Below are 23,983 nucleotides of genomic sequence, written 5' to 3'. Positions count from 1 at the left end.
TACTTCTCTATATATTCCCAACCTTCTATGTGGTTGGAGGGTGGCTTTTGGAGAGTAATTCTACCCTTATTCTTTTGTAATGAGTGGTCATCATCTCATGCATTTAGGGTGGTTGGAGGTGCATATTGTGACAAGTAAAGGACAAGTCAACAACTTGGAGGAGCTCTTCTACAAGATTAACTGCTACTTACGGTTGTAATCTCCTTCCATTTATATTAATGCAAAGAACTCAGTGTTTTCATATATGTGATGTTATTATTTCACTTATTTCAATACCATGTTGATTTATTGAATGAAGTACTTAGATGATATTGCATAGATCTCGTATTTTCTTGGCTTGTGTTATCTGACTATGCAGGTTCTAATTTTGGCATTCGAAGCTGGAATTGGAGTTTCCAAGCTAAAGGAGCGAAGTTTGTGAAGGATTCTAGGTAGGCTTCACTCTGTCTCTATTTACTTTAAGGAAAAACATTGTATCCCTTATCTCTTTGTTGTTCTAGGTCAGCCACCGACCTAGGGGAGATACTTTTGTCCACAATCGTAAATCGCGTATAACAGCCTCCATATGGATCTTCCATGCCAAAAAATTTGTAGTTCCTTCCAAAGCATACTCGAGCCTGAGTCTGGTGGAAGTCATCTTCTCAATCCTGGGTAAAACATATAACAATGATCCTATAATTCGAACCTCTTGCACAAACTTTGAATTCTCTTATCTTCTATTGTGATCCATGCTCTGATGCCATGTATAAATTCCTTGTAGATTCAAACTACTTATGTAATTTTCTAAAACAAAATACTTGAAAATACTTTACTCATCATCAAAAACAATTAATCGATCAAGAAATCACAACATAAATATGAAACAAGATTCAACCACATATGTTCAAAGATTTATCTAAGGGGAAAGAAACTTCTCAAAACCGCTTCTGATCTGTATTGCATTAGTTAGAAAATAGAGAAGAAATACAATGCTTTTTCAAGTCTAAACAATCTTTGCACAAGTATAATCTATATCATTGCCTCACAAGCTGACTTTGGCCAATACTTAGCCAATTATTCTACTAGCCAAGCTTCTATTTCCTTGCGTTGTTTCCTTGGAAATTACCCCCCTATTAATTAGGGAAATTCCTAATTAGAATTGCGCAATACCTATAGTCCCTTCTCTGATTGCATGCACTGCCTGTACAACTCGGAAAATTATACAACTTATAGTACACTGCCCTTGAACTCCAATCTGAGATGGGTAACTCAAATTTCATGCATGATTGACTTAATTATGGTTGATTTATCAGTTAACTGGGTGAACACTGAAGTTGCACCCCATTGCTAGACCTCCTACTAGTTCCTCAAACAATTAGAACCATTCAATAATCATGAGAAATTAGTCAGTTATGACTACCTCTCATGGAAATGGTCATATATGAATGACTTACTTAAAGCAATTGAATCCCAAAATGATATCTAATTGGAACTAATTTAACTAACTTTAACCTGGTTTATTTAAATTAAATTATTACAACTTGAATTATACTCAAACTAGGCTTCTAAAATTTAGGAAGCATTCTACATGACTCAACTTAGGCCCTCAACTCGAATTAACTGAACCAACTAAGTGAAATTAACTTAGTTAACTCATTCTTGTTGTCTTGTGATGTGGAACTACAATTTCTCCTAATTTAATTCAAGAAAAAATTAAATCTAAGATTTTCTTGTTGCCATTTCTACACAATACTTACTTATCGTCCACAAAAAAAATTAGAAATATAAAGAAAACATCTTATTCATATTTTTATAACAGCAAGCCACGAACACGATTTTCATTTCACTCAAGAGGCCAAGAGGTCATACTTTAGTACAATATTGAATTCAATAGTGCACCAAAGAAACCATTGTAGTTATTGTAAGACTCAGTGCATGAAACACCAGTTGAAACAACTATGTTGATGTTTTAGTGCTCAGGCATTATTATCTTTTAACTATTGTAATAATGCCCCAAGCAGTTATGCATGAATGGTGTGAACGGTGTTGGTGAAAGGGGTATTGAGTCTTGTGCCAGAGTTCGCTTCTGAAAGCCTTCGCAATTCAACTGTGCAAAACTCAACTACAACATGGGGGTTGATAAAATAAAGACAGGTAAACCAGAGACGGCAGTACGCTTATAACAACGTACGTACATGACTATTTCTACAACTACTGCAAAGAATCTAAAACATTGTAATCTGCGTGCAATCCTCAAACATTGTAAATTACGCGTGATCTGTCAATTCGATGATTGATTATTTGTGCTTTTATGTGTAATTATTGTTTAATATTTACAGCGTCTGATATATTCGACAACCTACCTGTGAATATCATGTGTGAATGCAGTGTTTTCTCTGGATGCGATCGGTTCGAAACCCACTATCATTTAGTACAGGTATCTCCAATTTTGAATATCGTTTACTGCAAGTACATCAGTCTGCCACCACATCGAGCTTTGGAGCCCTTATGCAGTGGGGTCGTTAACATCATTTCATAGAAAAAATAAAAACTAAAGTGAAATTTGTCAATTGCATAATCTTTTTGTATGGCCATAAACTAATACCACCTCACCGAAACTATATGTCACTAGCAATGACCTAACAAAAATAATTTTGGATTTCAATCAACTGAAAAGTTAAAAACCAAAAATCCATCTTTAAACATGTGCTTAAACATACTTATGTGCTTTATTTATTTAAATATTTCCAATTTTCTCCCACTTTGAAATTAAATTTCTCTTTACTTAAGTAAAACAACAATATTAATTTTTACATCTATTCCCTCCTCCATGACCCCGATCAAATAAAATGGTTTGTGCGGATATAACTCATTCCACGGACCCTTCTCCACCAATGCACTTCATACTATTGTGTGTTATTCCTTTCTCTATCACCTTATACTCTCAATCAACTTAATTAAATTAATATTTATAGGTGAAATTTTATTAGTTGCGTCAAGTAAGATAATAATTTTTATGTAGATAGATGTAGTCTTTTTTATTGATTTTTGTGTAGTATTAGGAGGTATTTCTGCATGCCCAAGAGGTCTCCAAGTCAACCTAAGAAAATTAAAATTAAAATTATTTTTGGGGCACCAACTCAGCCTAGCCCATGAAAGGGTGTGTCCTTTGGGTTAATTTACCCCATTCAACTAGTATATATGGAGGATGTGACCTCTCAATTTCACCACCAATACACTGAGATTCTTCATATTTTTTAGGTCTTTTGGCGGTGTGTGGAGAAAATGAGGATGAGTTGTCTATCTGACTGAGTTGTTTCTCTCTTTATTTGACCAAGTTCGACTGAATTGTTTTGTGCCAAGTTTGACCAAAGTTGACTGAGCTGCATGAGGGTTGCACATGTGTAAGAATTTGATTGCAGTTGACTACCGGATTCGTAGGGCCGAAGTTTGACCACATGTTGATTGTTTGACCAAAAGACTTCTAAGAATTTTAGATGGTTTGACCAAAGTTGACTAGTTGCTACTTTGGCCAGGTTTTGATTGGTATTTGGATTTATACTTGGCATAAATTTCTAGACAAAATTGTTTATCTTGTACACCTTGTTGAAGAATAATTTCTCGTAAAGAAAAGTTGTTGGGTTTTCTCCCAAAATTGGGTTTCCTAGGGTAAAAGTATTGTCCCTATTGTGTATGGTTACCTTTCTATGATCTTCAATTTTTCCATCACATTTACTATTGATATTTTTTGAAGTGTAACTGCTCAATGATATCAGTGGCATAAGAATACTATGTGAAAACCATTAGGTAGTAATTATTTGGAAAAAGAAGTTATTTTATTGTGCTCTTATAGAAAAATTCAACATGGTTTCAAAGCTTTGTTGAAAGAGCAGCCATTAAAGACAAGTGTTCGGCAACTTGATTAGTTTTTTGGATCTCTTGACAAAATGGCACTAAGTCTTAGAGTAGAATACATGTTATATGGTGCCATCAACTTCAGATCTTGGAAGACCGGGATACTCCTTATCTTGGAAGAGAATAAACTTCAAAATCAGGTGGAAAAAGTCATTCTAGAGCCAAAGGTAGCTGAGGAAAAAGCCAAGTATAAGAAGGATGAAGCCAAGGCTAAGAGAATATTAGTAGATTTTATAAAGGATCACTTGATTCCTCATATTTTTGCATTGAATATAGCTAAGGAAGTGGTAACATTGTTCGAATGCAACAACACTATCGAAAAGTTAACCTTGATAAATTGCCTTCGTACTATCATGATGACCAGATCATATTTTGTAGTCTCTTATCTTATGAGTGTTTCCAAGGTTAGAGATGAGCGTGTAGTCATTGGAGACACCATTGATTTAGATGCAGAGCTTGTTATAGTGACTCTAAATAGATTTGCTTCCTTTTGGAAGCCATTTTATTCAAGGAATTTGCGCATGAGAAAAATTTTCCAAGTTTGATAAACCATGGACTAATTGTGTCCAAGAGGAGGCCAGATTGTTGTTCAGAAAAAACTTGCAAAATAAGTAGAATGAAGAATCTCAAGCCCTTGCAGCTCATATAAGGAAAGAAAAAGGAAGACAAAACTTTGGAAAATTTAATAAGAATAATACAAGTAGAAGACCTGCTCGGGGTTGGAAGAAGGATATGTCAAAGGTCAAGTGCTTCATTTGTCATGATTTTGGACACTATGCCTTCCAATGTCATGAGAAGAAAAGGAAGAAAAAGCAACATGCATCAACAGGCAATGTTGTTGATAATGATGATTAGCATCCACCTCATAATAAATCAAATGAATTCTTCCTTTAGGATCTACTACCAGTAATGTTTGTGGATAACCATGCCTTTAGGCACATGACAGGATTTTGAGTTTCTCTCACAGATTTGTCAGAGAGGGAGTTGAAAATCTCAAGAGATAAGTAATTTATATTTTTCTTTATTATTATTATTATTATTATTATTATTATTATTATTTGGTCAGCCTCTTGTCCTTTGCTTAGTTATATTTTTTTTCTTCCATGGCCACCTTAGTGGAGTTTTGTAACAAGGAAGAATTGATGAGACTACCAATGCAATGACTCATGTAGTAGCCCATAACATCGAGAAGTGCAAAGAAAAGTTTGTGGTAAGAATGTTCTCCTAGAAAGAGGAAGAGGACTATGAGGATATTTTTGCTCTACTCACCAGATGGTCAAGTTCTTGTATGGCCTAAGAGCTTGAGCGTGGACTCAACAAGAGTGATTGATGTTTGAGAGAAATGATTGTATAGATTGTTAAGACATCCAAGACTGTGCCAAAATACTGGAAGAGCTTCCAATTCCAAGGAAGCAGACAATCAGGAAAAATGGAAGGAGCAGCCTTCCAAGAGGATGTCATGGGTTGAGATTGTCAAACTAGATGCTCAGAGATGGGAGGTCTTTAAGGGTAGTATGCCTTCTATTAGGAAACCATGTCATACAGTAGGATACGCTTTAGTGACAAAGGGAGAGAAGTGGTAGAGTGGGGAAGTTAGGATTGCCACAGGGGGATTTGCTTCAATATCAGAGAGAGCACCCAGTCAGGGTGACCTAAAATCACTTGTGGTGATGGATCCAGTGAAGGAAGCTAGTCAATTTATCGTTAAGCCAAGGCATGTGTTGAGGCACATGCGTGTTACAGTGGGACATGATTTGAGATATGTCTCAGGTGGTGAAGTGAGGTTGCAGGGATATATTGATTCAGATTGGGCCACGAGTATGGAAGACAAAAAGAGCACCTTAGGGTGTTGCTTCAGCATGGAATTGGCTATGATTTCCTAGTTTAGCGAAAAGCAGATTTCTGTTGCACTTAGTACAACAAAGGTGGAGTATATCGCAACTAGTGTTGCAAGTCGTGAAGTAGTGTGGCTTTGGAAGCTTCTTGCAAGACTCTTTGATCAAGTCATTTCATCTGAGACATCGTGCAAAAGGGAGCAGTAAAGCACCAATACATATCCATAGATGACCAGATTGCAAACATTCTTTATTTCTTTGATTGTTTGACTAAGCTATTTCTCTCTCTGTTTGACTGAGTTTGACCCAAGTCTGCTGAACTATTTTGGGTCGAGTTTGACCAGAATTGACTAGACTATAGGAGGGTTGCACATGCACATGAATTTGACTATAGTTGACCGCAAGTTGACTACTTGACTAAAGTTGACTTCTAAGCATTTTGGTTGGTTTGACCAATGTTGACTTGCTACTACTTTGACCAGGTATTGGTTGGTATTTGAATTTGTACTTGCATAGATTTCTAGATAAAATTGTTGATTTTGTAAACCTTGTTCACAAATAATTTCTCCTAAAGAAAAGTTATTGGGTTTTCTCCCAAAGTTGGGTTTACTAGGGGAAAATTATTGTCACTGTTGTGCATGGTTGTCTTTCTATGATCTTTATTGTTTTTATTGCATTAATTGTTGATATTTTATGTAGTGTAATTGCTCAATGATATTAATGGCCTAAGAATATTGAGTGAGAATCATTAAGATATATAGTTGTGTGAAGTAAATTGATATGAATTGAAATAAAATTTTAATATTGTCGATTTAGATAATGTAAAATGGAATAAAAATAAACATAATAAAAGTGTCTATTCTTCGAACTTATCACAATAGACAAACACATCCACTTTATATAAATTAAAACCAAATAAAAAAGATAACAAAAAGTTTTCCCAACGACTCACTTAAACCCAAAAGATACCCGATTAAATACTAACATATCAGTATCCGCTGGTTGTGAAGCACAATCCATTTTTATTAACTAAATGAAACAGCCAAAAAAATAACCTAAAATAGTGGAAAATACGCAACAACATTCTAAAACATGAGAACAACATCTTTGAATGAGGTTATGCAAGTTTGTATATTATATTCAACGTTAGACTCGTATCAATTTTTAACAAATATAAATATCAGTTTAGAGCTATCAAGTTTGAGTTGCTCTCTTAAGTTGTATGGCAGCAAGTGTTTATCAAAATTGTTTTGCAAACACACAAAATAATTCATTAGTATATAAATTATAATCTACGATCTCTTTGATTTCAAGAGTTACTTCTATAGGTTTCGTTCACGCTCCCAGCAAGGACAAATACAAATTTGTTTCAGACAGAAAATAATTCTTGGAAGGTTCTGAAATCGCTTTCCTCCTACCAATAACTTTTGAAAATCGTATCCAGAATGCATGAGTATCTGCTTGCCGTGAACCGTTTTTTGTTGTTTTAGTGGGGGGCGTCTAATGTGTGTCTTTCTTTATTACCTGTGCAACCTCTGCTTCTATCACAATAGTCGTAATATTTTCTCCCTGTGTGTAACTTTTCTCGACCTAAACTTTTAAACATAAACCTTCCAAAAATATTGGTTGGAATTAAAATTGTGGTATTTTGTATTGAGAGATGTTGTCACATTTAAAAATGTTAAAATAATATTTATATTAACAAATTAAAAAATAGTAATCATATTTTTTTCAAAATCAACTACAAATAAGCATGGGTTCTTGACCTTGGTCACACTAGGGGCAGGTAGAAGCAATACTTGAACTTAGTTGCTTTGCATTGGTAGATAAAAACCCTCTTGGGTCTGGTCTTGAAAGACAAGCAAGTAAAGAGAGATAATGTCTTCGCATCTTTGGAAGACATTAAAAAGATGCTCAGAAACCAATGATTCCACCTAAACATGATTGATTCCTACTTTGGGCATGTAGAAGGCCATATCACTTGTGAATCAAACAGTGGAGATTTGATGGACTATCTAGGTTCTAGTATGAGGGTCCCTACAACAATCTCCTCCTTAGATAATGTTCAATGATCAAGTTGGATGGCTTTTCAATGTGGAAGTTTTTTGCTTCAGTCTACGGCCCGAGTCTCAGGGTGTGTTTTTTTTTACTTTTTACTTTTGGTGGTTTGCTTTTGGTTCACAATGTCACACACAGACGCCTTTTTTTAAGGCCCAGAATATTGATGTTGTTATGGCTTGTCCCGGTGTATGTCTTTGTGTCTATCTTTTGTGGGACAATTTATTTTGTTTATGGTCTATTCTATCATGGCTTATCTTTCCTAGCGTGTTCAAGGGTCTGCACGGTTATTTATGTGCCTATGGGCATTTCAATATACGCTGACTAAATGCCTTTGGTGCCGACTTGGGGAATTTATGTTATGTATTTGCAAGGTGTCAATCAATTTGGGTATTTTGTATTATTTTGTTGGTTGGCAATGCAGTGGATGGGAGAAAAAAGATCTTTTCATCAGCCTAGGCACTTAGTTATGGTGGGTCTCCTTTGTGGTGGGGTTTATAGGAAGGCTTTAGACTCTGTTTTTTGATTGGAGATGTTAGGCAAAGAGAAACAAACTCCAGAGGGAGTAGTCTGGAAAATTTATGTATCCATATTTTGCTGAGTAATACAAAAACTTCAATTCAACCAAAAATAACCACAAATATAATACATCAATTTTCATCTTAATTTTATATAACTTCAAAGTAATTGAAAGTATATATATATATATATATATATATATAATTGCTTTTTAATATGAAGATGTGTGATTCTTTCATTACTTTTTCATTACTTAATATGGAGTTGATATGTGATATCTAAAAATAATATGGATATTATACCTTTGTAACTCATTTTATGTTCACTCGACAAAATCATATTAATAACAATTTTTTTAATGTTACTAATAAGTAAATTATTTTAATGGCCATATTAAATAACAAAATTATATATAACATTTTACATAGAGATAAAAAATAATCAAAATTATTTTTTTTAATATGGAATTGGTATGTGGCATTTGAATAAATTAATTTAAAAAATCAAAATAAATTATAAATAAAATATTTCGATATCATATATGTATAGACAAAGAGTGCTTTTATTCCATTAATGTGTGCTTTCTAATTCACTGTATGAGGGGGATTTAGTAATATATTCAATGTTTAATATGGAGTTTATATGTAACATTTAAAAAAAAAATATTAATAACAAAAAAAACTCAATGTAAATTACGATAGAATATGTCAAGTAAATGACAATAAAAAACAATTGATGGTTAAAACATTTCATGAGTGTGTTGTTTAAGAATGAAATGCGTTAACTCCTTCCAATGATAGTTGTTTTTTTGAATGAATTGACATGTAACATTTAAAAAAATAGAGACAGAATATATAAACTAAATGATTAAAAAAATTGTTAAAATGTTTTATTAGTGTGTTGTTCAATAATGAATCATGTAATTCCTTCCAATGATGGGCGTTTTTGAATGAATTGATATGTAACATTTTAAAAAATATATTAATAACAACAACAAAAAATCATGTAAATATCTATTTATTTATAGAGAGAGACTATGTCTATATTGTATAAAGCAAAATGAAAAGAAAAATTGTAGTTAAAACATTTTATTAGCGTATTTCTCAAGATAAAGGCTATGTGTAATTCATTTCATGCTTAGCATGGAGTTGACACATGGCATATATGTAGATAACCAACGTAGATCTATGTTAACCTAGGGTCTATCAAGCACCGAGGGATCAAATCTCTCAAGGTGCAAACCTTTTTCCAAATTTTACACTTTAAAAGAGGTTTGCAGTTCAAGAAATTTGATCATTTTCAACACTTACAGAGTGATTTGTAGATCACCTTATATTATTCATCCACCAAGTAGTTGTACTACTTGGTAAAATCATAATTAGTAACATTTTATTATTAAGTCACTTAATATGAAGGTGATTTTATTACATTTTGGATTCTAATATTGAAGTGGTAATATTCCAACACAATAGGGCATTGATGGAAATCCTTAGCTTGAGTAAGGCTACAATAGCAAGCCATGTGGTTTTAGTAGGAGACAAGAGTCAAGCTCAAAGCTATCCGAGTACTCATCAGCACAATAAATATCTCCTGATGGCATACTGTCAAAACAAGACACGGTCAATTATAATTTAATACTCGAACTGTCTACCCTTTCCTAAAGAAAATATTAAAATCTAGGGTGTAGAAACCTAATAACAACTTAGGGCCAACAAGGCCTAGTAAATGCTGCAAGAAGTTAAAAATCTATTAAGAAAAAGAAATACAACGCCTGCTTGTAATTTCAGAAAAAAGGAAACAACAAACTGGCAAATATAATATTTATTATTTACACATGGTATAAATGCAGATAAAGTAAACCAACAAAACTATCATCCTTCTGAAGCACGTGCATTTTGTTATTGAACTGGCCTTGTGAAACCTACATATCTCGGCTAAAGAACTGCCCAGATGACAAAGACTGTTGTTGGTTAGGAAAACGCCACCGACTCTGATGTTGCAGCTGTTATTGTGCTTTGTCATCTAGTTGCTTCTGCTTCAAATGGAACTTCTGCTGTTCTTGTCACATCTACATACTGGGAACTTGGTTATCCTATCATCCTATTGAAGCACATACCATTTTGATATTAGAACCGACCTTGTGAAACCTACAGATCTCGGCTAAAGAACTGCCCAGATGACAAAGACTGTTGTTGTTTACGAAAATGCCACCAACTCTGATGTTGGGGCTGTTATTGTGCTTTGTCATCTAGTTGCTGCTGCTTCAATGAAACTTCTGCTGTTCTTGTCACATCTGCATACTGGGAACCTGTTATCTGGAACTCGAAACTTTGTAGAAGTTTAGACTATCCATTGTGGACAAAAGAAAATTGCCTAGATGAGATATATGAGACTCTTTTCTCTATCATCATTTGACGGTGTGTATCCATCTAAACAACTGTATTCATCTACCTATTTAGGATTGTTCATTCCCCTGAACCATATGTTCACTTACCAAGGGAGCTCCGGGGCCGGCAGTACAAAATGCTGACCCAACATTGGAACTATCTGGCAGGCTCGAAGGTTCAGGATCAAACCCAGGTGGAGAGCCAAAGTGTCGAACAGGTTTACTCACAAGTCTCCTTTTAAAGCTTGGTTTAGGGATGGTCATCTTGGAATCTATACTAGTTGTGGTTGTCGATGTTGATGTTGTTGTACCCTAACATATCAGTCTCTGACCATGATGATAATTCAAAATATATCACAAGGTTCTACTGATATTTTTGGTTGATTGGAGTTTCCCTGAACTTTGGTAAAAGAAATATCATCTCAAACTGGCAACTTGAGGATGCCAATGACAGCAGTACTGACAAAGACTCCACTCATAAGCAGAGTTTACAAATAGAAACATTGAGAAGGAATATAAATTGAATGTGTGGAAACAAATTGACCTTTTTCGTAGTACTAGGTGGAAGATCTGACTTGAACATAGATCCATTTGCTTGAAAATGATGACCAAGATTCAATTTCATCATCCCATTAAAATGAGTGCTTTATGGTCTCTGTACCATAGGATTTGAGTTGTTTTATCTGCCGAGTACACACGCTATAGACAGAAATATGCAAAGCTGATAATTCACAAATAACCTGCTGTAGCCTCTCATACCCCAACTTGTAAGACAATTGGTTAGACCAACAACAGACATTCCTATACCAGTTGATGAGTAATCAGCAGAACTCGCAAAACTCCCAAACAAATTAGAAACATTATGTGGAGTTGAATATGCCAACAAAGAATGGAGGTTCTTGCAGCCGACGATGTAGAATACCCAGAAATCTGCAAAGGCAACTCAAATAGAGGCAAAGCAAAGAACTTTTGCTGGGGCTCTTGAGGTACAGCTGGTAAAATCAGATTATGAATTCTTGCATATGCACTAGGGTTCTGCAGTGAATTTGAAGCAGTTGATCCAGAATTCTTTTCTATTACAGTGGGACTAAAGGCAATTACTTCATCTTCTTCTTTGCCTTTCACAGTGGCAACTCCTGCAGCATGGGACACTGGCTTTTCTAATGAAGGAGCCTCTTCCTTTGCACAGTTTGGTCCAATCTGTTGTAGAACATTATCAAGTTTATTTAATAGCATTAGAGACTTTGGACACGACAGCTTCAGAGTTTACCTCCATTTTCCAAGAACCTCTCCTGCAACACCAAACTCAATCAAGTCTGCATCAAAATATATTCCATACCTTCCATCTTCTATTGAATCTGCAACATCCTTCCCAGCTGCCAGAATCCTGTGGACCTGTGTTCTTTTTTTACTTTCTACCAAGCGCATTGTCAGAATGCAACTTAGAGAAATATGAAGCAAGTTGTGCTGGGGCAAATCACAGAAATCCCCAGTTCAAAATCCTCCCCCAATGCAATACCCCCACTTCCACCTCATGACATTTCTCATTTTCCTTAAAAGGGACATATGCAATCTCACCTCTCAAACTATCTGCGTGGGAGTCTTCTCAGTGAACATTTCTAGAGTCCAAAAGTTTGTTCAGAAAAACACCAGTCCCTCTAGAAAAAATGATCTTGTGCCAGCTTGCTTCTCTTCGATATCATCATTACTGGTTGCAGTATCTGGTCTGCATACCAACCTTCCATAAGGACTAGAATTGCTGGCAAAAATGAACTAGAGAAGACATCCTTGATATTCTCACATTTGCTAATAATACACCCTGCAAATTCAAAATCGGCAGTAAAAGCATTCTAAAGAAGGAATCAATGTAAAGTTCCTACATGCAATAAACTTCAACTTTCAGTTTTTCTAACCTTATGAGCTGTGATGATTATTGTTGTCACTAGAGAACTACAAGGCTAACATAGCAAATTCAAAAATGTCTTCTTAATCTCTGTAATGCTGACTTGTTTTCTCCTTAGTATTGCTCTTCCTTGTTTCTGTTCCTTAACAGACAACTTCACATCCCTTCGTTCTATCCCAGCACCGTTTGTAGGTTTCTGCTTAGTCATAGATGTTTCAACCACAGGCAGAAACTGAGAATAATGCTGACCATCCTGGAAATATGCCAGTCAAACTGATGCCTCAATACATGCAAAGAAATAAGACATAGGAGCAAAGAGTAAGCATGCATACACTATTTCCTTGATAAAGGGAATGTGAGCAACAGAAAGATAGATAAGATACATAAAAGATAATTTTATTAATGTCCAGTAAATGACCAAAAGAAAGGTCAATGGGACTAGAAGAAACAATCAGTGATACCATTTGTAGGGGTGCCCTAAATTACTCTGAAAACATAAAGCAAAAATAACATGACCAAAGAAAACATGAATTAAATGTTACATCCAAGAGTGCAAGAAAGTATCTAGAAATCTGTAAGACCGGATGAAGAGGAAGAAGGTGAGGTGGAGGGGTATCCAACAAAGTCAACTACGGAGAGGGACCTGATGCACTGTTTAATGATGTCAGTTGGGGAGGGACCTGGGCTGGTAGGACCTAGCTAGATGATCCTATGAGGCATCTCGGAAACATGACCAGATCTTCCCCTAAAAGTCAAGGCCAATGAAAGGAATCTCATGATGCGACTCTAGTTCAGGCTGGGTATCAATCCAATCTGTCAACTGTGCAGAGAACAAGCGTGCTAAGCTCCGGTGTGAAAGGCCAGATCAGCTCTGGGATGAGATGCCATGAGAGGTCTTACAGACCTGGTGTTAGTTTGTAAAGGGAAAATGGGACTCACCCTTAAGAATATAGTCAAGCTGATCTTCAATGGAGCTTCCCAAGGGAATCTGGGCAATTCTGGAGGAGAAGGAATGCAAAGAGACGGGGAAGATTTTACTTCTACTATATAGGTTTAGGGGAAAACTCCAATAATGTAACTGAAGCATAAGAATGATCAAGGGGTTAAAACTGGCCCTTCTAAAAGGTTTTACCACCCTTGAAGTGCAAGGGAACTCAGCAAGTATCTATGTGTCCCTGAGTTTCGAGAATGGGAAATGGCAGGAAACAGATCTCCAGAAATGGGTATGACGAGCATCCATAAGTATTGGAAACTTTGGTGTAGTCTGAGTAGGAAACTGCAGGAAATTGGGAAACACTAGAAAACAGTTTTCAGAAACAGGGACAGCATTTTTCAAGCAATGTCTGCCTAAAACCTCTGCTATAGTGCTCTTCTTTTAACCTGTCTACCACTCTCTTTTGAAAAATTGGAACTAAGAAGGGGTTTTTACTTTTTCCATGTCAAATGACCTTTATCTTACATGTATGGTTACACTCTGGCAGCACTCTTAGTTTAGTGTTGGGGTCTTTTTTTGTTTTTTCTTCATTTTGGAGCTTTCAAAAAATTGAAAAGCTGCTGGAAACAGCCAGTCGTTTCAGAAAACTTGGGAATTGCCCTACTGAAAACCATCAAAAACTGTTGAGCATCTTTCAGGTACTACTAAGTACTAACAGTTTCCAGTGATTGGGAAGTTTTGGAAACCATCAACAGTTTCTGGAAAACAATTCACTGGCAATAATCATGAAAGCATCAGACAAAGGGTTTTTGGTGCATTGAAGGTTGAATGGAATCATTGAGGAAGCTCACAAAATTAAGAATAGTTTCACATCAATAAAATTTACCCATTGCCCATGTTACAAGAAGAGGGCAGTTGATTGGTTGGCTAATAAAGGGATAGACTTACTGGAAAAGGAAGGAATGTCCCAACTCCTTCCTCCATGGTGAGAATGCTAGTCTAATGGAGGGAATAGAATTTATTATTGATGACAAGCCAGATCAATATAATGATTAAAGATTACACATCCCCTTAAAATTCTAAATAGCACTATTATCAAGCATCTTTCCACGGTTTTGTTCGTCAAAAAAATGCAGGGATTGACTTAGTGCCCTGCTTTAGCAGGAAGTGTGTACAGAGATTCTCATTGTTCTATTTGGACTCTGCCCTGCAGCGCTCTGTCTTCAGATTTCTCCTCTCAGCATATCCATCCCAGCTTTTTTTCTTTGCCTTAGAGAAATGGCAGATTACACTCTGATTGAGGACTATGAGGAGTTTCAGGCCAAAGTGGTTAATGACATGTTGGAGAGAAAGGGGAAGAGAGGAGAAGACAAAGGAAGCTCCAGTCTATGCAGAGCAACCACCCAAGAAATGAAGACTCCTAAAGTAGCATGGCCTTTTGTCAGAGCGATTGTCAGCAAAAGTGGTTGGAGCTGATTTTGAAAGATGGTTCAGAGAGACGATTCAGACACCTGTCATAACGAACTGGGTTGCTTACTGTATTCTCCAAGGTGGTGAAGCATTGGAGAACCATTTGAAAGAGAAGGAGCAGAAAGAGGGGAAAGGGTTAGCCAAATTAATTCCTGATTAAGGCTCAACCAGAGCCTGCAGGAATGTGCATACTGTAGCAAAGGAGTTTGCATCTGACCTGCTGAAGTTTGATCAAAGTAAATCTTTCACGCTGCACTGACATCTTAAAATCCAAATTTTTCCAGTATGATAAATGCAAGTACTTTATTTCTGAACTATGACAATTACTTCCAATGATATAGATGTTATTTAGTGCAGCAGTATGATCATTGAGTAATTATACTTCAGAAATTCAACACCATAGACAGTAGAACAATAGAGATAACAAAGGCACAAAGAGACATGAAGATATTACCCTGGGAAAACCCACTAAAGGGGGAAAACCCACTAAAGGGGGAAAACCCAGCCAACCTTTTCCTTAGAGAATCAATTCAACAAGAGATACATCAAAGTCAAGATGATAGACAACTGACCAGCACAAGTTCAACCTCTCACCAAGAAACCAAGTTAGCCCTCAAAACTGTCCACAAAATGCCTCTTGAAGAATTCAATCAAGTCTGAACTAGGTCTGCTCCAAGGGCCGAAATTCAGCCTATACCTCAGTCATAAGACTTGGGTCCTGTACCACAGAAAGGACTCGTATATACCTCAGAAAGATACCACAAAAGTTTGATCCTTGCCTCAGACAGATAACGCAGACTCGCACTTGATCTCGGCCTTCTTTCCTTGCTTGAACGAGGACAGAACCAATCACTTGTAGAAAATCCATGAAATTCTGATCTGCTAATATGAACAAACTGAAAACAAGTTTTGTTTTCCCATAGACACAGAATCTCTCTACCAAATTGCAGCGAAATAGAACAAAAATAATTGCACAAATTCACACAATAAACAACACAATTTTCTAGGGAACCCAACTGGGAAAACCCTCGCTTGCTTCAGAATTTTATTGAGGAAAATTGACCAATAGATAACATACAAATACAAGTTCCCCGGATGCGGGTGGATAAACAGGATTCAATGCTGATGGGACAGGGGTGGCGCGAGGTGGGACGACACCTGCCTACCCAGTACAGAATGAATACACGGTTTATGAACGGAGGCTCTCGGTATTTGGAAAGTGCAGTGTTCATTTGTTTCATGTCAAGCGGCTCTGGATCTCCCATCCTGTCCGACACTCTGGTTAAGGCCTTCGCACGCTCCGGCTCATCTCAGACATCGGCTCCATTCATGGCTATAGTTATGGCGGATGCTTCTCGAGGTGTGAAGGAGGTTGATACTTTAAGGCTCAGCTATGAGCTTGCTGTGGAGACGCCTTCGTCGACTCATCCGCATTACTTTCCTGCTTCTGGTCTCAGCTATGGTTTCTGTCTGTATAATGTTGGCTCCGTCATCTCTGTTGCCTCTTGTAGTTTGAAAGGGGAGGCTGCTCTGAAGCTCCGCTCTGGTCTTTCTGCGGAGCCGCCTCCGTTAATCCCTTGGTTTTTCTCTTGGGCCTTTGGCCTTCGCTTTGTCGTTCTTCTGATTTGCTCTGGCCCTGTCATTGCTGCTGCCCCGCCTCGCTTTTCTCCCGCTGCTTCTGTCTCCCCGATGCCTCGTCGTCGCCATAGAATGCGGTCCCGCAGGGGCCATCCTCGGCGCGTGCCTTCCAGCCCTTCCTCAGATTCGCCTTCCCTTTCCAGTGATTTCTCTGTCGGCCACTACCCTCGCACCCGAAGTGGGAGAGGGCGTCTTCTTGCTGCCAGCCACTATCCTGTGCCTTCTCCCTCGTCTGGCTCCGCGCTCTTCACCTTCAACTGCTCTCTGAACCGCCCAAGGATTACCGCTCACATTTCGGTGGTCTTCCATGAGGAAGCCCAGGAGGGGGAGTCTAGCTCTCATCAGGAGGGCCCTGGCTCTGTCACTGTTCCGACTTTGAACCTCCAGATGGGGATTGGCAGCGCGTCTTTACAGGTTCCAGATGCTCAAGCTCGCAGTGCTCAGGCGGTGGAGATGGCGCCGGCTGATCCTGGTCCTTCCAATTCTGAAGCTGCTCTTGCAGGGGATTTGCCTAATACAGGTTGGTGTCGTATAGTTGAAGAGCCTCCAGATGATTAGTTTGCTCACTGTTGCCTTGCTATCGTGCCATGCGGCCCATACTATTGGGCAAGTTTTTGTTCAGATTGCTATGTGGAATTTTAGTTCATTTTTGAATTTTTGTAAACTCTGCAATATCAAGAAGATCATAACTTGTTCCCCTGCGTGGGTTCCGATAACTGGTTCAAGACTGAGCTCCCTGATATGGGGCAGTCTCCTTCTATGCTTATCTTGACAACTATGCCTCTCTTCAGGGCAGTGTTTTTGACTTCGGTCACATTGTAATTTTACTCCCTTTATGTTAATAGATTAATCTTATTTAAAAAAAAAAAAAAAACATACAAAATACAAGTTTGTTTCAATCTGAAAATACAATGATTCTCCTGCCTGTCCTAGGCTTGAAACCCCTGCTTGATCCCTGATCTTCTTCCTCCTATGCGCACTAGAGGCTCCAATTTCCTAGCGCAATTCCTAAGGAAATAGCCTCTTATTTCCTAGCGTTGCTCGAGCTCCTATTAAATAGGGAATTTCCCTATTTCTATGTGCACTCCAAGAAGAAATTGCTCTCCACAATAATTCGCACAAGGAAACCTTGGCTCGTTCCTCCACAAGCTCTCTTGCTCACAAACTCGTGCTCAAGAATAATGAATACAAAGTGTGCCTTTGATCTCCTTATAAGCAATTTGATTTGGCTATTGTTAGTGAGTTTCTAAATTAGGAAGTTGAACTAGAGCTTTTCTAGTTAACAAAAGTCAACACAAGTTGTTAACTAGTTCCTCCTAAAATTTAGGAGGCTAACTCCACTTAAGCATTTAGTTCCCAATTTAACTCACACTAGAGAACAGATAACTCAGTCCTCCACAAACTCGCACTAGTCAAACTACTTCTTGAACTCATCCACATCACTGGAACTCATGCATGATTAAGAAGATCATAAATTTGATTCCTTGAATTAAGGCACAAATCAAGGAATCCATTCCTTCGCTCATTTCAACACTCCCTCTTAGCAAGGAAGGGATTTTGTACAACTCCCAACTTATCTCTGTGATGAACAAAACTGCTTCTTGCCAATGCCTTGGTCAAGATGTCTATTGTTTGCTTCCCAATTGGAATGTACGCTAGCTTGACTATCCCCTTCTACATGCAATCTCTAAGATGGTGATACAGGATCTCGATATGCTTTGTGTGATCATGAAACACTGGATTCTCAGAGAATTTAATGCAACTCTGATTATCACAATCTATCATGGTGGGCTCGATCCTCTGTCTGAAAAGTCCCACAAGTAACTTCCTCAACCGAAGAGCCTTGCCAGCTGCCTGAATAGCAGCGATGTACTCGGCCTCTGCTAAACTAAGTGCAATTGATCTATGCTTCCTGTTGTACCAAGAAACTGTCATTGACCCAATACTGAATATGCCACCTAAAGTACTCTTCCTGTCTATGGAGTTCCTTGCCCATTCTACATCTATGACGCCTTCAAGCCTCACTCCATCAACTTGTTTGTACCACTGTTGCAAACATCGCAATTTAATTGCGATTTTTTCGCGCTCCCGATTTAATCGCCGATTTTTTCGACGATTTTTTTATTTTCAAAAAATCGCAATCACGATTCGATGGGAAAAAATCATGGGGGTCCAAAACAGTGCGTTTTAAAGTGAATTTTTGGTTTTATTTGCCATTTTTTTAGACAGCGGGCTTGTTTGAGAGCTGAGGAGGAGAGAAAGGTGACTATAAGGGCAGAGGAGGAGAAAAACGAAAGATTTTAACATCCCAATCAAGACAAATTCGAGTTTGAACCAAATTTCTTCGGCAAAGCATGGTTTCCAAGTATGGGCACCAAATTTGGCCCCTTTTTTTTTCTTGTTTTTGCTTGGGTCTCTATAACCCCTTGATTATCAATGGTTTTTTAGTGGATTTGATTGTGGTTTTTTTTCATTTTTGTTGCATAGAGTGGAGAGGGTTCATTTTGGTCAAAAATGCAAAAACTTGATTGTTAAATTTATTAGTTTAATTTCTTGTGCTCTATTTTTTTGCATAATTTTTGTTTGGGTTTGAATGTGCATTTTTTCTATTATTGTTGCATTGAGTTGAAGTTTTTTTTGTCAAAAATTCAATGTGTTGTATGTAATTTTTTTTTTATTTTTTTTTAACTTGCAATTCTTCGCGTGCCCTAGGTTCAACTTCAAACTTCATCTTACATTAAAACTCAAGAGTTCAACCAAGTTACAAACATGCCAAGGAAATTGGACCCTCTGTGGGAATTTGGTGAACCTGATGGAGGGTTTGACAAAGCAAACTTGTCTTGCAAGTTGTGTGGGCATCATATGACAGGGGGGGTTTATAGATTGAAGTGTCACCTTACATAAATCCCTAGACATGAGGTAGGGCCTTGCACCAATACAAATCTGGAAATCAAAAAATCCCTCAGATCATTGGAAGAAATAGAGCAAACCAAACTGTCCAAGTCAGATCTAAGGAATCAATTAGCAGAGAATAGAGAGTTAGGAGTTGAATATGAGAGTGGCACTGGTTCTACTTCAGCATGAGTATCTACAACCAACCCTATAGCTACCTCATCATATTTTGTTCCTAGAACCACGGCTGGTTCACAACCATCTATCTCTTCAATGCTTAAAAAAAAGGAGAAAGAAGAAGTTGACAAGTTGTTGGGCAAGTTTCTTCTTTGGAGTGATATTCCTTTCAGCGTTGCAAGGAATAATCCATTTTTCCAGCCTGTTGTTGATGCTATTGCAATTGTTGGCCCAGGGTACAAAGTCCCTTCTTATGATGACTTTAGAGGCCGCATTCTTCAAGATGAAAAGGTTGACTGCACCAAAAGATTGGAGGAGTTTAGGGCATCATGGGCACACACAGGATGCATTGTGATGTCAGATGGTTGGATCGATCAAAAGGGGAGAAGCCTTATAAACTTCTTGGTTAATTGTCCCAAGGGGACAATGTTTATGAAATCTGTTGATGCATCTGCACATATCAAAGATGCAAAATTATTATGTGATTTGTTGGATGTGTTTATTTTGGAGGTGGGTCCAGAACATGTTGTCCAAGTCATAACAGACAATGCTGCAAATTATGTTGTTGTTGGCAAGATGCTTATGGAGAGGCATCCTACTTTATTTTGGACACCTTGTGTTGCACATTGCATTGATTTGATGTTGGAGGACATAGGAAAAATTCCTTTTGTCAAAGATATTGTTGACTCATCAAAAAGCATTACAAAATTTATATATAATCATGCATTTGTGCTTCATTTGATGAGAAAATTCACCAACAACAAGGAGTTGGTGCGCCTCACCATTACACGGTTTGCCACCAGTTTCATATCTCTTCAATCCCTCTTGAATTCTATGTGGGATGTGAAGAGAATGTTTCTTTCAGATGAGTGGCGTGCTTTGGCATTTAGCCGCAAACCAGAGGGAGAGGCCATATGCAGATTAGTTTCATACTAGGAAAGCTTCTAGGCGGGAGTGCAGGAGGTGTGCAGCATTACTGAACCTTTGGTAAAGGTTCTTCAATTAGTTGATGGTGACAAGCCCGCAATGGGCTACTTGTATGAGGCCATGGACAGGGCCAAAGAATCCATTCAGACCTACTATGATGATAAGGGAGATGAGGGGTTTCAGAAACAACTCCTCCTATGGGAAGTGATTGATGAACGATGGAACAACATACTCCATAGTCCCATTCATGTTGCAGGGATCCACCTGGACCCCGCATTTTCTTACCCCTGTGGGTTCTTACTTAACGCTGAGGTCATGGATGGATTCTTCACCTGTGTTCAAAGGATGGTGCCATCTCCAGCAGAACATGCAGAAATCTCCAAAGAAATGGAGATATATAGGATGGCAGGTGGCACATTTAGCTTTGATATGGTTGTGGTTGATAGGAAGACTAAAATGCCAGGTATTTTTTAGTTTGTTTCAAATTTCATTATCTCTTCAAGTTCATAACTTCATACTTTGCTTCAACTTTCAAATTTCATTTTTTTCTTATGTTTATCTTATTTGTAATTTTGTTGTAGATGCATGGTGGAGAAGCTATGGTGCTAGAGTACCCCATCTGCAAAAGCTTGCCATTCAAATCCTCAGCCAAACATGTAGCTCCTCAGGATGCGAGCGCAACTGGAGTGTATTTGAAAAAATACACACCAAGAAGCGCAACAAGTTAAACTTAAAAGTTAAAATATTCCAAATTGCCAATTATTTTTTTGAATTCATTAAATAATTGTTTTTTATAATTATTATTTTATGACCTTTGTACATGTTGGAGTCCCAGCGACTTAATGACATGGTCTACGTCTACTACAATATTCGATTGTGGGTGAGGCAACTTGAGAGAAAACAAGATATGGACGCCATCTCATTGGATGGGATTGACACCACTGTTGCATGGAGGGTTGAGGCTGAGAGGCCTCTCATGGAGTCTACTGATGATTGGTTAGAGCATGAGGTACTGGAAGGGGTGGAGGGGGCGAAGGAGGAGGAGGAGCAACAGGAGGAGGAGGTGACACCACCTACCCAGGCTACCCTTGTCACCAATATAGGACGTTGTCTACCTCCTGTAGCTCCTAGTTCTTCAGCTTCTAGAGCACAGCAGAGTCCACTGCCAACTCCACCGGCATCTACATCTAGAGGGAAAGCTATTGCATTTTCTCACAAGAGGGCAAAGGAAATCAATAGTATTAGTTATTTGGTTCATTTCATTGTATATGACATTATGACTCATGATATGAGATACATTATGTTGAAGTTTCTAAGTTTACTTAGTTAAGAAACCCTTAATGCACTTTTTCTGATTTATTCCTACTTACTTGTTATTTTTATTTAACAAGTTATTTACAAAGTAAACACTGAAAATAAACACCATTGCATGTTCAACATATTACAAATCAGCAACTAAAAGAAACAAGAACAAACACACCACATGACACCATTATTTTTGGACCAATGTCCCCGGAAAAAACTCAATCCGGGAAAATCGGTGCAACTATCCGAGGGTTTTCTTATTAAGCAATATCAGAGTACAATCTGGGTGCCGAAACTGGCCTACCCAACAGAGAATTTCCTTAGCATCTATACCTCACAGTTTGAGAGAAATCTCCTGGTTGAAACCCCGGAAAATCCTTCCGGTAGCTCCTCGGCACAAACTTGCTCTGCAACCCCAACGTCTACCCAATCTGGACTGTGTCAGCCCCAGGAGGCCCTGCGTCAGCTTCCTGGGCCTCTGCGTTAGACACATTGGCCTCTCTGGTGTCCTGTGCAGCACTTGGCTACCTCTGCATGGCCCTGCGTGAGCCCTTGCTGGCTCTGCGTCACTCTCCTTGGCTGTTGCGCTGCTCTCCCGGCACAATCTCTACCTTCTCTGTTTCTCTGTACTCAATGCCCCTCAGCTGCTCTCCCAATCACTGATTCTATCTCTCTTAGCAAACCCTGCTCTAGAGAATAGAATGACTGATCACTCTGGTGTATTCTCCAAGTGACCCTCAAGCCTCCTCTTATACTTTTCCTGTTGACATCTCAACGGCCGAGATTAAGTCCCTAATCAACGGCTAAGATTAGATCTAGCTTGATCCATGTCTTTTGGACCACTCTAACACAAATTCATATTAATACACATTAATATTTTATTTTCCCTAAGTTTAGACTTAAGGACTCCATTAAAAATATTAATTATTTGAATATCTCCTGATCTGTTTAGAATATGCCCAAACCCTTTCTGGGTATTGGAGATCTCATGTGCCCCAACATCTCCACCAAATTTCGTGGCTGGAGCACATCCGATACTTACCCAAAATCAACGGTCCCTCTTAGTGAGGACTGTGCTCTAGCAATACTCCTCACTGAGTATTACTCTGATCATCCGGCATCGGTACCTGTGCTGATGCTAGGCCTTCCTACCCAACATCCTTTGCACTGCTACCTCCTGTACTGCTGCCCATGGTTCTGCCACCGCCACTATTGCATTTGTACGATAGCTCCCTCTGCATCTGTGCTGTTGCTGGTCCTTTCTCCCAGCACTGCATCCGCACTGCACCTCCTCTCATCATGTTGCATCGTGCTGCCCACTGCTGCACTGCAACTCAGTTACTGAGAAGTCACTAATCTCCCAACTGACCTCCTTGTTGGGCTAGAAACACCCTCTAATGCTGAAGCTCCCTCTGTTGCTGACAAGTGCTCCCTCTCTGACCTCTGCGTTGCTGCATCAACTCCCAGCATCTCGCACCGTTGCACACCTCTCTGTGCCATCCTACACCAGTGAAACACTCGTGCCTCTCACACTATTGCAGCCTGCTAGCTCTGCGCTATCTCGGGACCCCTACACTGTAGCTCTCTGCCGCTCCATCTGCATCCGTCTCTCCCCACCCAGCCAGTCCTACTGCTACTCGTCGAGGCTCCCGTAGCAAGGTCTAATCCAAGAGGCCGAGTACCTCAAGGATCCTGCCCCTCATCACCTGTAGTCCGCCTGACTACAGCTCGATGTCTCCCCACTTCCACTCAAGTGGCGCATGTGCACTCATGGCACAGCCATCGTCTGTCAAAACTTCCTTCTCTGTCCTTGTTGGCGCTACCTTAGTCTCGAAAGACTCTCCCTTATTCTTCTTCCTTGGGCACTAGGTCGCATAATGACCCATCTCCCCATAGTGGAAGCACTTGAGCTTGGAGAGATCTTTCTTCTTCCACTTCCCCTGCTTTCCCTCAGATGCTAGGGCCACATCCTCCTCCTCCTGCTGAACTTTGATCCCTTTGCTACTGCTACCTGTCTTCGACTGTCGTCTGATCTCTTCCTGGTG

General features: G+C 38.7%; 1 protein-coding gene across 5 annotated transcripts in view; it reads right to left on the bottom strand.

Annotated features, from left to right (window-relative positions):
• Positions 1–9,708: 9,708 nt before the first annotated feature.
• LOC149197517 (pentatricopeptide repeat-containing protein At2g03880, mitochondrial-like) overlaps positions 9,709–23,983 on the bottom strand; it is a 28,469-nt gene continuing 14,194 nt past the window's right edge. The window contains exons 4-5 of one of the 5 annotated variants that reach the window (XM_089405868.1): positions 12,032–12,848; positions 9,945–11,892 (exon numbers count right to left, since the gene is read on the bottom strand). The gene's annotated coding sequence lies outside the window, so the exon portion shown is untranslated. Of the gene's footprint in view, positions 9,908–9,944; positions 12,849–23,983 lie in introns of those variants that run through there. The other 4 variants (XM_089405866.1, XM_089405867.1, XM_089405869.1 and 1 more) reach the window with 4 other exon arrangements.

This window comes from Pinus tabuliformis, chromosome 2_2 (assembly GCF_031772625.1).
Source record: "Pinus tabuliformis cultivar Carrire ecotype Pingquan chromosome 2_2, CPIR1, whole genome shotgun sequence".
Taxonomy (NCBI): domain Eukaryota; kingdom Viridiplantae; phylum Streptophyta; class Pinopsida; order Pinales; family Pinaceae; genus Pinus; species Pinus tabuliformis.
This window is presented reverse-complemented; position numbering and strand designations above follow the sequence as displayed.